This window comes from Monodelphis domestica, chromosome 4, assembly GCF_027887165.1.
Source record: "Monodelphis domestica isolate mMonDom1 chromosome 4, mMonDom1.pri, whole genome shotgun sequence".
Taxonomy (NCBI): Eukaryota; Metazoa; Chordata; class Mammalia; order Didelphimorphia; family Didelphidae; genus Monodelphis; species Monodelphis domestica.
In genome coordinates this window covers 259,653,338-259,666,982 of record NC_077230.1, presented here as the reverse complement: position 1 = coordinate 259,666,982, position 13,645 = coordinate 259,653,338, and positions in this window count along the sequence as shown.

Genomic DNA, 13,645 nt, shown 5'->3' with positions numbered 1-13,645 from the left:
TAAAAGTATAGATCCATAAAAGAAGATATGCCCCTTTGACTTAGAAATTGTATATAATCTCTTGTCCGTTGGTATCCCAGGAGCCTGCTTCTCATACTGGCACTCCCTGTCCCAGATAGTTTATTTTTTCAAAGGATGAGTTTTTCTTCAAGTCTCCATTTGAAGAATCACTCATTCCAGCTATCAGGTCCTCTTAAAACCAATATCATACTCAAGGTCCATTCTCTCCATTGCCACCTCACAGCTTACTTTGCTACCCAATATTCTTTTTTTATGTTTCTGTGATATGTTATAATCCCCAAAGAAATGTAAGATCCTGGAGAGTAGGATTTATTTTCATCTTAATTTAAATATTTGGTACAGTAAATGGCACATAGTAGGTCATCTAAAGTTGTTTTATCTGTCTTTAACTTTCTATTTTGTAGGATTGAAGTTAATAAGTGTAAGATAAGCTAGGAATATAATATAAAATTGTTTACCTAAAACATTCCATGTGAATATAATTAAAATAATAATATCCAAATTAAAAAAATGTGATTCACGACTACATCAATCCCAATGCCAGAGATATTTCACAGATATAGACAAATTCCAACTTGATTGATTTCAACGCAAAAAATGTGAAAAGGGCAGAAATTGAAATTAGTCAGTAATACTGATTCCCCAAATTTACAAAAACATTTAGCATTAAAATTATTTACTATTAATTTAGACGTAGAAAAGTTGATCTATGGAATAGATTAAGTGAACAAAATCAGAAATAATTGAAAAAAGTGTGGATTGTGATAAACTCAATGATTTCAAGTACTGGGGCAAATAACTCACAGTAAGACAGAAATTTTAAAGAAAGAAGTACAGCAGCCCAGAAGGAATTCAGTTTCTATCAAAATGCTGCTTCATATACCACACTAAACTTCAACCTAAAATAATAAATAAAACTCAAAATGGCATGTGACTTAAATTAAATTCTATTAAAATTATAGGAAATAAATGGCTACATTTCACATCTTGAATGTTAGAATCATCACCTAAATAATAGGTAGTAGTAATTAAAAAATATAAACTGGGCACTGGAAGTTATATCAAAATTTAAAAAAACACTTTTGATTTACCATTTGATAAATATAGCTATAATTAGTAGGGACATAGTTTAACAGAGAAAAATTTTATAGCCCATTGACAGAGGTCTAATATTAAAAATTATAAATAAATGAAGCAAATATATGCAACTGTTGTCTCTCAAAAGATAAAATGGTAAAATTATATGAATAAATGCTTTTCAAATGAAAACATATAAACTATTACTATATGTTTCTATGATTCCAAAAATCTAATAATGATTTAAATTATATTTAAAGCAATTCTATGATTTTGTTTTACTCCCATCTGATTCATCAAAATAAAATGGAAAATTTTTAAATGACTAAATAAAGTTGTAGGAAAATATAGACACGAATGTACTGCTATTATAGCTGTGGATTGATTAAACCATTTCAGGGGGGGTGAATATGAACTATTTTTAAAAAATCCCAATTTGGAGCACATTTGTGGAGATCATTTGAAAATTACTAATATAATTAACTTTTGAAACATCAGCGATAGAATCAATAAACATATTTATAGCAGAAATATTTTGATGTATTCAAGAACTTGAAACAAAAGTGGTTTCCAGCAATTGGGGAATGACCAAAAATATTGTGTCTCTAAAAATGTAAAGCAATCTTATTTACAACATATGAAAATGAAAAGACATGAGTCAGAGAAACATGAGAAAACTTGCATGAACTGATGGAAAATGAAATAAAAGGGAGTAAGAGAATGGTTCATATGATTATAATATTCACAAAATAAAGAAAAACACATCTTTGAAATAAGACATAACCCTAATCATAGCAGTGATTTACAGAGACTTCAAAAATCTGATGAACAAAAATACATTCTACTTCTTGACAAGATAGGGAATAGACTAAAAGTAAAGAATAGGATGTTCAACCTTAGTCATAGTCAATATATTTTTTAAATGTATGGCTAATTGTAGTCATTTCAGGAGAGGGATACTAATTGGAGGTCTAGTAGATGGTAATTAGAAGGTAGCAAGGAACTATTAAATGATTATAATAAAATGAATAAAAATTATAAGAATAAACTATATTATATTCACAAAAGAAAATGCAAGAGTCCATGAGGATTAATAAAGAGAATACTTTTGCTACTAGACTACTAATTATAATAAATCTCTAAAAACTGTTTAATGAGTTCACAATTTCTTTTTTAGCCTAGTTTCTTATAATTTTCTCACATTTATATTGCTATATACATATGATTTTTTCATGAAAAATGAGAAAAAATAAAGAAAAATAAGGACTTGAACCTTACATTTTTAATACCTGTCTCTTACACATAATTATACTTTCATTAAGTAGGTATTCAAGGGTGGGAGAAGCAACTGATCAAGGTTTCCCAATAAACCAAACATATACTAGTATATGTTGTGTTATAAAAAATAATTCACATGAATAATAAAGGGAAGCATGGGTAGAAAGAAAGGAAGGAAGGAAGGAAGGAAGGAAGGAAGGAAGGAAGGAAGGAAGGAAGGAAGGAAGGAAGGAAGGAAGGAAGGAAGGAAGGAAGGAAGGAAGGAAGGAAGGAAGGAAGGAAGGAAGGAAGGAAGGAAGGAAGGAAGGAAAGGATAGAGTGAGGGAAGGACAGAAAAATTTTAAGCATATGAAAATATGGGTTAAACACAAAGGTTACAATTAGAAAAATTAGAAAAAGTATGATAGTTTTTATCTCAATGAATTTATATTCTAATTGGCAGACATGACATATGTAAAGTTTCAGTCAGATAGAAAGTTGTCATGTCCATAGAGTGCAGCACCAAAATACATTGTAATACTTTCTGTTTAAATACCTTTTATTCAATAAAATCATTCTGATTGTGAACCACCTGATAGTGTGAAGGACTCAGGTGTCAATAACTTTCCTTCTAGTTTTGATCTTAAGCAGCTGTGGCTTTAGTTACCACAGGAACAGTTGCCAAGAAATAAGTTTCTTCACAGGATTACAGCCACAGATATTGGACTGGAAAAAATTGCTATGAAGGAGATTTCTGAATTCTTGCTCCTGGTATATTTCCATGAGGGCCTGAATGGAGAAATTGGCCTGAGGGTATTGGTGAGTGGTTTCACTGGCCTGCTTCTTGTTTCCTGTTTTTCCCTCAGAGAGTAAAGTTGTTTCTTTAAATCATGTTTGTCTTCCTAATGAGTGACAGTCAGTCAACATTTGATGGTCATTGTAGTCATAGAAATTACTTTCCCAGGTGATATCTGTGTGGGCAGGGCTGGAAGCAGAACTAGTACTGATGGAAGATTTTACTCAAGGTAGTTGTGCTTTTCTGTCTGTTAGAGTTAATTGAGCAATAGTTTTGACTGCTCATGTCATGTACTTCAGTCCCTTCTCCACAATGACTTCTTCCCTCAGTGATGACTTCAGGGACTTGGTGGGAATCAGGTTTGGTGACTTGGCCAGACATTTGCTCACAAAAGTATTGATTTCTTGATTCTGGACTGTCTTTATTGCTGTGTGAAGGGGAAGGGTTTGTCAAAATAGTTGTGGTTTAACTTGTCTATAACATGCTACCTCATATCTCTCCTTTAGTGTGCCTTATTCATTAGACTTATGTGAACATAAGATACAGATACATAAGACAGAGTGATAATACCACATGTGTTGAACTATGTAAATTATTATCACAATGCATGTGGAGATAATTAAAAAAATAAACGTCAAAATTAAACATTATATAATTACACTAGATAAACTTGTTCCCAAAGAAGAGAAAAGAAATGTACCTCCAACCTTTCTTTGCAAGGCAGATTATTATGGGTGTGGATCTTTCCAAATACCCCTAGATTCTTTTAATGTTATATTGGTTAATTTTGCTGGACCCCTGCTCCTTCCTTATTTTTGTGTTTGCTTAATGAAAGATCACTCCCTAAGAATAATGGAAAGGGTAATATAAATATAAATAATGAAAATGGGGGTGATATAAATAGAAGCTTTAATAGCTTAAAAACTCTGACAGACAAGTTCATTGCATTATTAGCATAGAACTTATTCTCTAAGACAACACTGTTTATACAATTTTGTATGGGTTGGGCTGTGATCTTACCTACTGGGGACAACATTGTTTCTGAGTCAATTATATATACCAAATCTAGTTGTTTTTTTTAATACTTATTTTTAAGCATTTTTTATTCATGTCCTTCTATTCCCCTTTTCCCTCCTTCCTTCCAGAGCCAACAATAAATTCCATTGGGTTAACATGTATTATCACTCAATACCCATTTCTATATTATTCATTTTTGTAATAGAGTAATCTTTTAAAAACCCAAACCCCAAATCCTATACCCACATAAATAAGTAATAAACCATATGTTTTCCTTTGGCATTTCTACTCCCACAGTTCTTTCTCTTTAGATGGATAGAATTCTTTATCATAAATCGCTTAGGATTTTCCTGGATCATTGCATTGCTTTAATTCATAGCAACTGATTACATTTGATCATCCCACAATGTTTCAGTTTGTGTGTACAATGTCCTCCTGGTTCTGTTCATTTCACTCTACATCATTTAATAGAGGTCTTTCCAGCAAGCAGTTTACTTTCCTTATTGCACAATAGTATTACATCAACATATGGTACTACAATTTATTCAGCCATTTCCCAATAAATGGATACTCCCTCATTTTCCATTTTTTTTTGCTGCTAAAATAAAGCAGGGCTATGAATATTTTTGTAAAAACATTTTTTCATAATTATCTCTTTTGGGTACAAACCTAGGAATGACATTCTTTTAAAGGGCTTTAGGCATAATTCCAAATTGCCTTCCAGAATGGTTGGATCAATTTATAACTCAATTAGCAGTGCATTCGTGTCCCAATCTTGTCACATCCCCTCCAACATTTATTTTTTTAACTCACATATTGGTCAATCTGCTAGGTATGAGATGGTCCCTCAGAGTTGTTTTCATTTGCATTTGTTTAATTAGAAGGGATTCAGAAAATTTTTTTCTTGTGATTATTAATAGTTTAGATTTCTTCATCTGAAAATTGCCTATTTGTATACCTTGACCATTTGTCAGTTGGGGAATGGCTTGATTTCTTGTGAATTTTACATAGTTCTTTTTATATATTGTGAAATTAGACCTTTGCCACAGAATTTTTTTTTATAAAAATTTGACCAGTTTGTTGCTTCCCTTCTAATATTCATTGCATTAGTTTTGTTTGTACAAAACCTTTTTAATTTAATGTAATCAAAATTATACATTTTAAATTTTGTAATGTTCTCGATCTCTTGTTTGAGTTTAAATTGCTTCCTTTCCCATAAATCTGACAGGTATACTATTCTATGTTCACCTAATTTTTTAATGATTTCACTCTATATTTAAACTATTTGCCCATTTTGAATTCATCTTAGGATAGGGTGTGAGATGTAGATTTAAACCTAATTTTTCCCATACTGTTTTCTAATTTTCCCAGCAATTTGTATCAAATAGTGAGTTCTTACCCCAAAAGCTGGGATCTTTGGGTTTATCAAATACCAGCTTGCTGAGGTCATTTATACCTAGTCTATTCCATTGATCCATTGATACTCTTTGCCAGTACCATATTTTGATAATCACTACTTTATAGTATAAATTAAGATCTGGTAGTGCTGGGCTCCTATCCTTCACATTTTTTTCCCTTGATATTCTTGATCTTTTGTTCTTCCAGATTAACTTTGTCACAATTTTTTTGTCTAATTCTATAAAAAGATTTTGATTGTTTGGTAAGTATGGCACTGAAGAAATAAATTAATTTAGGTAGTGTGAAGATTGGATTTTGCTCTCCCCTGATTGTAACGATGAAAGTATTTAGCTCTTCCCTGATTTTAAAATTTTAAATTATAACTCATGTCTAAATTTTAGATTTAGATTTTAGATTTTAAATTTAGATATTTAGATCAGTATGAAGATCTGCCCATTTAGATCTAATCACCAAAAGTGCAAATATCCCACTTAATGACAAAGGGGGAGTTCTGTGATCCAAGTGTTCAATAATGGGTAAAAAAAATCAGAATCAACTAACTGACTTCTGGGCCTTCCTAGAGCAGAGAGTCATCTGTGATTGGTAGACATGGAATTAGGAGAAGTGACACCAGAGACAATGCCTTTAAAAGAGGATGAGTGGAAAGCTGACTCTAAACTGCTGGATTTTTCTGAAGAGACTTCTCCAGGTCCTGAGCTACAAGGGCCTAGGCCTATCTGGTTGAGGACTAAACTCCCCTGTCTGGTTTTTGAGTCAGGGGCTAGAGATAAATTACTTAATGCTGATGCTAAATATCTTACCTTATCCTCTGTGATATTTAAAATGGTTGAGGTCTTAAACTGTAGTGAGTTAAAATGGTGGAAGATATAAATTGTGATAGATATAAAGGAGGGTGAGTAAATTTGACCGCAGAAAATATGTTTCACTACAGTGTCTTGGTTTTTAAATCAAATATAAGGTGGTCACCAGGGAAATATTCCCAATTATTCAAATACCCAAGTCAATTGGGTTTTATAGAGATTTTAATTAACACTACAATGAGTAATCAAAGAAAGAGAGAGAGAGTAAGAAAGGAATAAGTATGAAGGACCTCAAGCCAATATGGCCTAGACCTGAGTCTTAAGAGAGAAATCAGTCAGTTTTTTAACACTCACCACAAGGTCTGTCTAAACAAGGATTCTAGTGACACCAGGCCAGCTCCATCTCAGCTGACTTCACCAGAGAGCCTTCTAGCAGAGACTGTTCCAAAGGGCCTTTCTCCAGAGCCTCTCTCAAGAGACTCTTCCCAAGCGATCTTCATCAGAGATCCTCCAAAAGGATTTCTCCAAAAGGATATCTCCAAAAGGATTCTGCTTTTTATTATATAGGGTTTTTTTTCTCCCATGTCACCTCCCCTAAGTCCCTACATCTACCAATCACTGTAGATGCTTTTCCAAAGGACTGCCCATCTAAATTCCTGCTAAGTCAACCAATCTCCTCAGTAAGTCTGAACGAGAGAAAACATAGCTGAGTCAACTAATCTCATCAAGAGAAAACTTGCCCGACCCTTTTAGGTACCTACCATCCCATTGTATCAATTCTAAAAACAGGCCTGGATCAAAGAACTCCTTGCCTTATTATAAGCATGGGTCTAAGTACTTTCATTGTTTAGCAAGGAGTTTTCTCTCCTAAAGCAGTCTTAAGTATGGGTAGAGTAGGGTACCTCCCATAGCAAGGAGTTTTCTCCCCTAAAGCAGTCTTAAGTATGGTTGGAATAGAGGTCCTCCCATTTCTGATCCTGGCGAGTTCTCACATCAAAATGGGGAATGTTTCTCAGTAGGGAATTTGTTCCACCTGATGAGGAAATTTTAAACATTCACAAGTCTGAAAAATTTCAAGATTTACACCTCTCTCTGATTTCTTGCTTCACTCTTTCTACATTTTGTAAATAAATTATAAATAAAATCTCTTTGGAATTAAGTTTCTGTTGACTACACTCCTAAATAATCAAGTCCAGCTCTTTAAAAAGTTAACTCTAGACTTCCAGGTAAACATGGCTACAATCTAGATGTGACTCGCATCCCCTCACCAGCACTGAATGAAAAAGATTACCTCAAAAGAGCATAAAAAATCACTTTTGGAAGAACGGAGGGACTCTCCAGTACCCCACAGAAATGAAGGTATGTGGTGTTTGAACATTTCCACACAATAAGGAGGAGGAAAAGCTCGCACAAAAACGTGAACTGAGCCACCCCCCAACCCACCCCCCCACCAAACCAGTGTAAGCTATCAGAGCACTCACTGGGACAGCAAGTGAGTGAGTAGCTTCTCTGTCTGGGGGACACACCAGGTTCCTTGGGATATAAAGACTGCAAGGAAATGACCTCTCAGGGTGGTTTCACGTGAGAATCCTGCCCTGAACACAGGGGGCTGAAGAGCTAAACTCCGGGGAGGTTACGCTCAGCAACTGGGCAGAGCTGAATACTTGGGCGGGCCCCTCTTCTCCCCTGGGCCTTTGGGCTGAACACAGGGGCCCTCTCTCTAAGAAACCTTGGAGGCTGGGAAGAACTAGTCTGAGGCAACCTAAATTCACAGAAAACCCACCCATATCACCCAAAACCCAGACCAAAAAAGAAAGTGGAATAAAGCCACCAAAGGGATGGCTCATAAAGCCCAAAATCAAGCCTCCAAGAAGAATGGGGGAAAAAGTGACTACTGAAAACTTTTATGGAGGGAGAACCCAAGGAAAAGAAGAGAATGAGGCTGAAATCCAAACAAAATCAGAACATGCCTCCCAAAATGGAAAGTATCCACAAGCTCTGGAAGATCTCAAACTGGAGCTTACCCAAAAGATGGAAACCTTTTGGAAAAAAAGTGGGAGAAAGAGATCATCAGTCTGAAAGACAAGACTTCACAATTGGAGAAAGAACTGGAAGCATCTAAAAGAAGGGCAGACAAAGCTGAAAAGAAAAACTAGTCCCTAAAGACAAGAATTAAGCAAATGGAAGACAGTGAGATTACAAAACAGAAAGAATTAATAAATCAAAGCCAAAAAAATAATTAATTAGAAGAAAACATAAAATATCTCACTGAAAAGGTCACAGACTTGGAAAACAGAGGAAGAAGAGACAACCTCAGAATTATTGGTCTCCCTGAAAAACCAGAGATAAACAAAAACCTCGATGCTATTCTACAGGAGATAATAGAAGAAAATTGCCCACATGTTCTGGAGCAAGGGGGCAAAATAGAAAAAGAAAGGGTTCATAAACACCCTCTATACTAAATCTCCAAAAGACAACCCGCAGGAATGTAATCACCAAATTCAAGAGCTTCCAAGAAAAGGAGAAAATCCTACAAGAAGCCAAGAAGAGGAGCTTCAGATATAGGGGGGCTCCCATAAGGATCAAACAGGACTTAGCAGCTAACACACTAAGAGACTGCAAAGCATGCAACAAGATATTTAGAAAGGCAAGAGAGCTGGGTCTCCAACCAAGAATCAACTACCCAGCAAAACTGACTATATACTTCCAGGGGAAATTATGGGCAATCAACAAAATAGAAGATTTCCAAGCATTTGCTAAGAAAAGACCAGAACTTAGTGGAAATTTTGATATCTAAGCACAGAAAGCTAGAGAAACATGAAAAGGTAAATATGAAAGAAAGGGAAATAAAGATAAACCTTATCTTTTTCTTTAAGTCAAATTCTCTTCTATAAGGACTACATTTATATCAAATTATATGTATTAATATATGGGGAAAATGTATTGTGTAACTCTCAAAAATTGTATGCATCATGAGAGTAGTTAGAAGCACCATGCATAGGGAAAGACTGGGGCATAAAGAAGATTTGGTGAAAGGGGGCAAAGAAAGAAAAAGGGAGGGGGAAGCATCGATAATACTAACATTTCCTTCAAGAAATGGGGGACTAAATATATATATAAATACTGATGATTTGTGTGGGTTTATTTTGTATCCTTCAACTTTGCTAAATTATAAATTATTTCTACTAGCTTTTTATTTGATTTTCTAGGATTCAATAAGTACACCATAATTTCATTTGGAGAGACTGATGGTTTAATTTCCTCATTGCCTACTTAAATCCCTTTTTTTTCTTCTCTAATTGCTGCTGCCAGTATTTCTAATACAATATTAAATAATACTGGTGATAATTGACATCTTTCCTTCATTCCTGATCTTATTTGGAGTGTTTCTAACTTATATCCATTGCAGGTGATACTTGCTGATGGTTTTAAATACTGTTTATTATTTTGAGGAAAGGCCTTCTATTCCTATACTTTCTAGTGTTTTCAATAGGGATGGGTGTTGTATTTTGTCACAGTCTTTTTCTGCATCTATTGAGATAATCATGGGATATCTGATAGTTTGAATATTCATTTTGTCAATTATGTGGATGGCTTTCCTAATATTAAACCATCCTTGTATTCCTGGTATTAATCCCACCTGGTCATAGTGAATAATCCTTGTGATAAAATACTGTAGTTTTCTCTGCTAATATTTCATTTAAGATTTTTAAATCTTTGTTTAATAAGGAGATTCATCTATAGTTTTTATCTCTGTTTTTAGTTTTCCTGACTTGGGAATCAGTACCATATTTGTTTCAAAAAAATTTTGGTAAGACTCCTTTGCTTATTTTGTCAAATACTTTGTGTTGTATTGGAATTAATTTTTCTTTAAATGTTTGATATAATTCACTTATGAATCCATCTGCTCCCAGGGGATTTTTTTAGGGAGTTCTTTGATGACTTATTCAATTTCTTTTTCTGAGTTGTGATTGTGTCCTTTTTTGTTGATCTAGGCAATTTATATTTTTGTAAATGTTCTCCCATTTAACCTGGATTGTAATATTTATTGCCATAAAATTAGACAAAATAGATTTCAATAATTGGTTTAATTCATTCTTCATTGGAAGTGAGATGACCCTTTTCATTTTAGATACTATTAATTTAATTCTCTTATATTTGTTTTTCCTTCTCTGAACGAATTACAATGAGAGTAAAGTTTAAGAATTGTCCATCACCATCCTTATCCTCCCCTCCCCATATTGATTTTCATACCTCTTTATATTATATAATTTACTGAATTTTATCTATCCCTTCTCATTTCTCTCAGTGTAATCCTCTTTTTCACCCCTTGAATTTTTTACATATCATAACTTCATAATCAGCCCTATAAAAAAAAGGTGGGGAAGTAAACTGATTATGAAGTTACTCTCATTGTAATTGGTTCAGAGAAGGAAAAAACAAATATAATCACTGGTGTAAAAACTTCGGTCTTACTCCACAGAGAAGTAGAAGGGGAATAAGACAAAGGAAGGAGGAAGTAATTGCAGGGAGGGGAAAGTGAGGGTGATAAAAAGCAAAATGCTGGTGAAGAGGAATGGAGTGAGGGGGAAGAGAATATTATCAAAGGGGGAAAATAAGATCAAGGACAATACATAATTACTTATCATAACTGTGAATGTGAAGGGGATAAATAGATCCAGGAGAGACAATTTAAGAATTAGAGGACTACCTGAAGACATGGTGAAAAAAAAAACAAATAGAGCTTGGGCATCAAAGTATGCTGAGAGCCATCAAGTCCATGCTGTCTGACAAAGTCACAGGTGGAAACTGGGGAATGCACAGTGACCCCCAGGAAGGAAGGAAACACCCACTCAGATCCCCTTTGTGACTTCTCTTATATACACCCCTCCTTATTATTGGAATTTTTATGATTATTGTTCTTACTCAGCCCCAGGAAAAATAGATGAGAGTAAAATTCCTTTAGGGTTGAAATAGATATCCCCTTCAATTCCCCCAGAATATTGACAAAAGATGCTATTTACAAAATTAAACCTAAGGATTCCTATATACCCACTTAGATGGGACACATTTTTTAGGTATAAAATCTCTAACAAAACTGTGCTTAGATTCCCCAACCCTATTTCAGAGACAATAGGTATATTAATTGCCTTTCAGGGAGAGACTGGTTTGTCCTACTTCACTGATTTTTCTTGGTAACTGAAGCCTAGGTAGTATGTCTTGGAAACCTTAGTGAAACATTAAAAAATGAAAGCCTGATACAGGAAAATCCTTAAAACTGGGTTATGTTGATTCTATTTTCTGACTCCCTAACTTGGCAACAGTGTTTTGTGGATTATTACCTTAGACATCTGATTGATCATGTATTTGATTAAAGTAATCAATAATCACTCTTGGCTTAACTGCATGTCTGAGGTCATCACAGGTTAAGGAGGAACTGACCTCTAGCTATGCTGCCTGTGATAAGAAATCATCCATCTTCTGTAAAAGCTTCATTTGGGTGTTAGGATTCATAGAAACAAAGTTTGAAGCATAATTACAGAATGTTAATCAAATGATTTATTAAAAGTTAATATATGACCTATCCAATTATCTGTAAGAAAATATGTATGTTGAAAAATGAAGCTGTATGCCAAGTATCTGTGTAACCATGAGGGTATAAAAATAAAGATCAGTCCAGGCCAAAGGCAGAACAGATTTTTGTGAAGCCTGGCCACAGGTTGAAACCTTAACTGCTTCCCATACATTTCTTATCTGCCAGCACCATCACACCTCCAAGAACCCCCATTCCCTGCAAGGGCTGGTTTTGACTGCAGAAAAAGTACAAGAAATTATCAAAGAAAACTTACCAGATATTCTCAAATAAGAAAACAAAATAGAAATTGAAAGAATCCACAGATTACCTCCAAAATGAAATCCTCAAATGTCAACTTCCAAGAATATAATAACTAAATTCAAGAGCCATCAAGGCAAGGAGAAAATACTGCAAGACATCAGAAAGAAACAATTCAAATACCACAGAACTACAATCAGGATCACACAGGCCTTAGGAGATTCTACAGTAAGAATCAGAAGACATAGAATATGATATTCAGAAAGGCAAAAGATGTAGGTTTAAAACTCAGTCACCTATCCAGCAAAACTGAGTATACTGTTTTGGTGGGTGGGAGGGAATGGACAATCAATAAGACAGAAGATTTCCAAGCATTCTTGAGGAATAAATCATAACTAAGAAAAAAATTTGAAGTCCAAACACAAGACCCAAAAGTAGTCTAAAAAAGTAAATAAGACAGAGGAAATTTAAGGGTCTCATTATTTGTATTTCTACGTGGAAAGTGTATATCTGTAAATCACAAACATTACACTTAGTAGTTGAACAGATAGAAGGAAGCCCTGAGGTCATGGCTTCAACATAGTATAGCCTTAAATGGGACAAGTGCCATGGATTTCCAGACTTCACTGTGACCTGGTGCAAGAGTTTGTGACTTTAAAAGTTGGATATGGGGTGTGGGGTGCTGTGTTGTTGGTATAGGCAATTTCCCAGGATCTCAAAGTTGTCCCATGTCCAGGCTCAGAACTTGGTGCATTATTTGGGTGGTGGGTAGGCCACACTCCTCTGTCTATAGTTTTCTTTCTAGTTCCCCCTTAACTCATGAATATCAAGTCCCTCTGCTTACATTTCAAGTAGTTTTCTCCATGAAAGCCCTTTCTCTCCATACTGCCATTGGTTTTTGACTCCTGTCATTTTGAGGCTCTTTTTAAATATTGGTTTGGAAGGATTCTCAGAGTGGTTTTAGCTTTTGCTGCTATTAAGCTGACATATTGGCTCCCACCCCCTGAAGCATACTATTTCTAATTTTGTTTTCCTGTTTTTTTAATGTTTTTATTCTACAAAAATTCTAAAGTGTGTTTTTCTTGTTTACACATGCAGAAACACTATATCAAATTACTTACTTTCTCAGGGAATGAGAATGAAAGAATACAAAGAATGGAGTGAATTTTGTTTTCAAAATTTTAAATTAGCAAATGTTAAATTTTTTTTACATGTAAAAATTTAGAAAATAGACTATTTTAAAAATAATCTATACTGGTTAACATGCAATATGTGAGCAGGTAGCTCAGTGTTATTCATTGGTTAACAATAGAAAAAAGCTATACCTTTGAAAATATGGGCACAGCCAATGAGATAACATTTAGAGCTACTGAACAGTAACATTGACTCACATCAAGATATTTCATTTAAGATAACTATTCAATG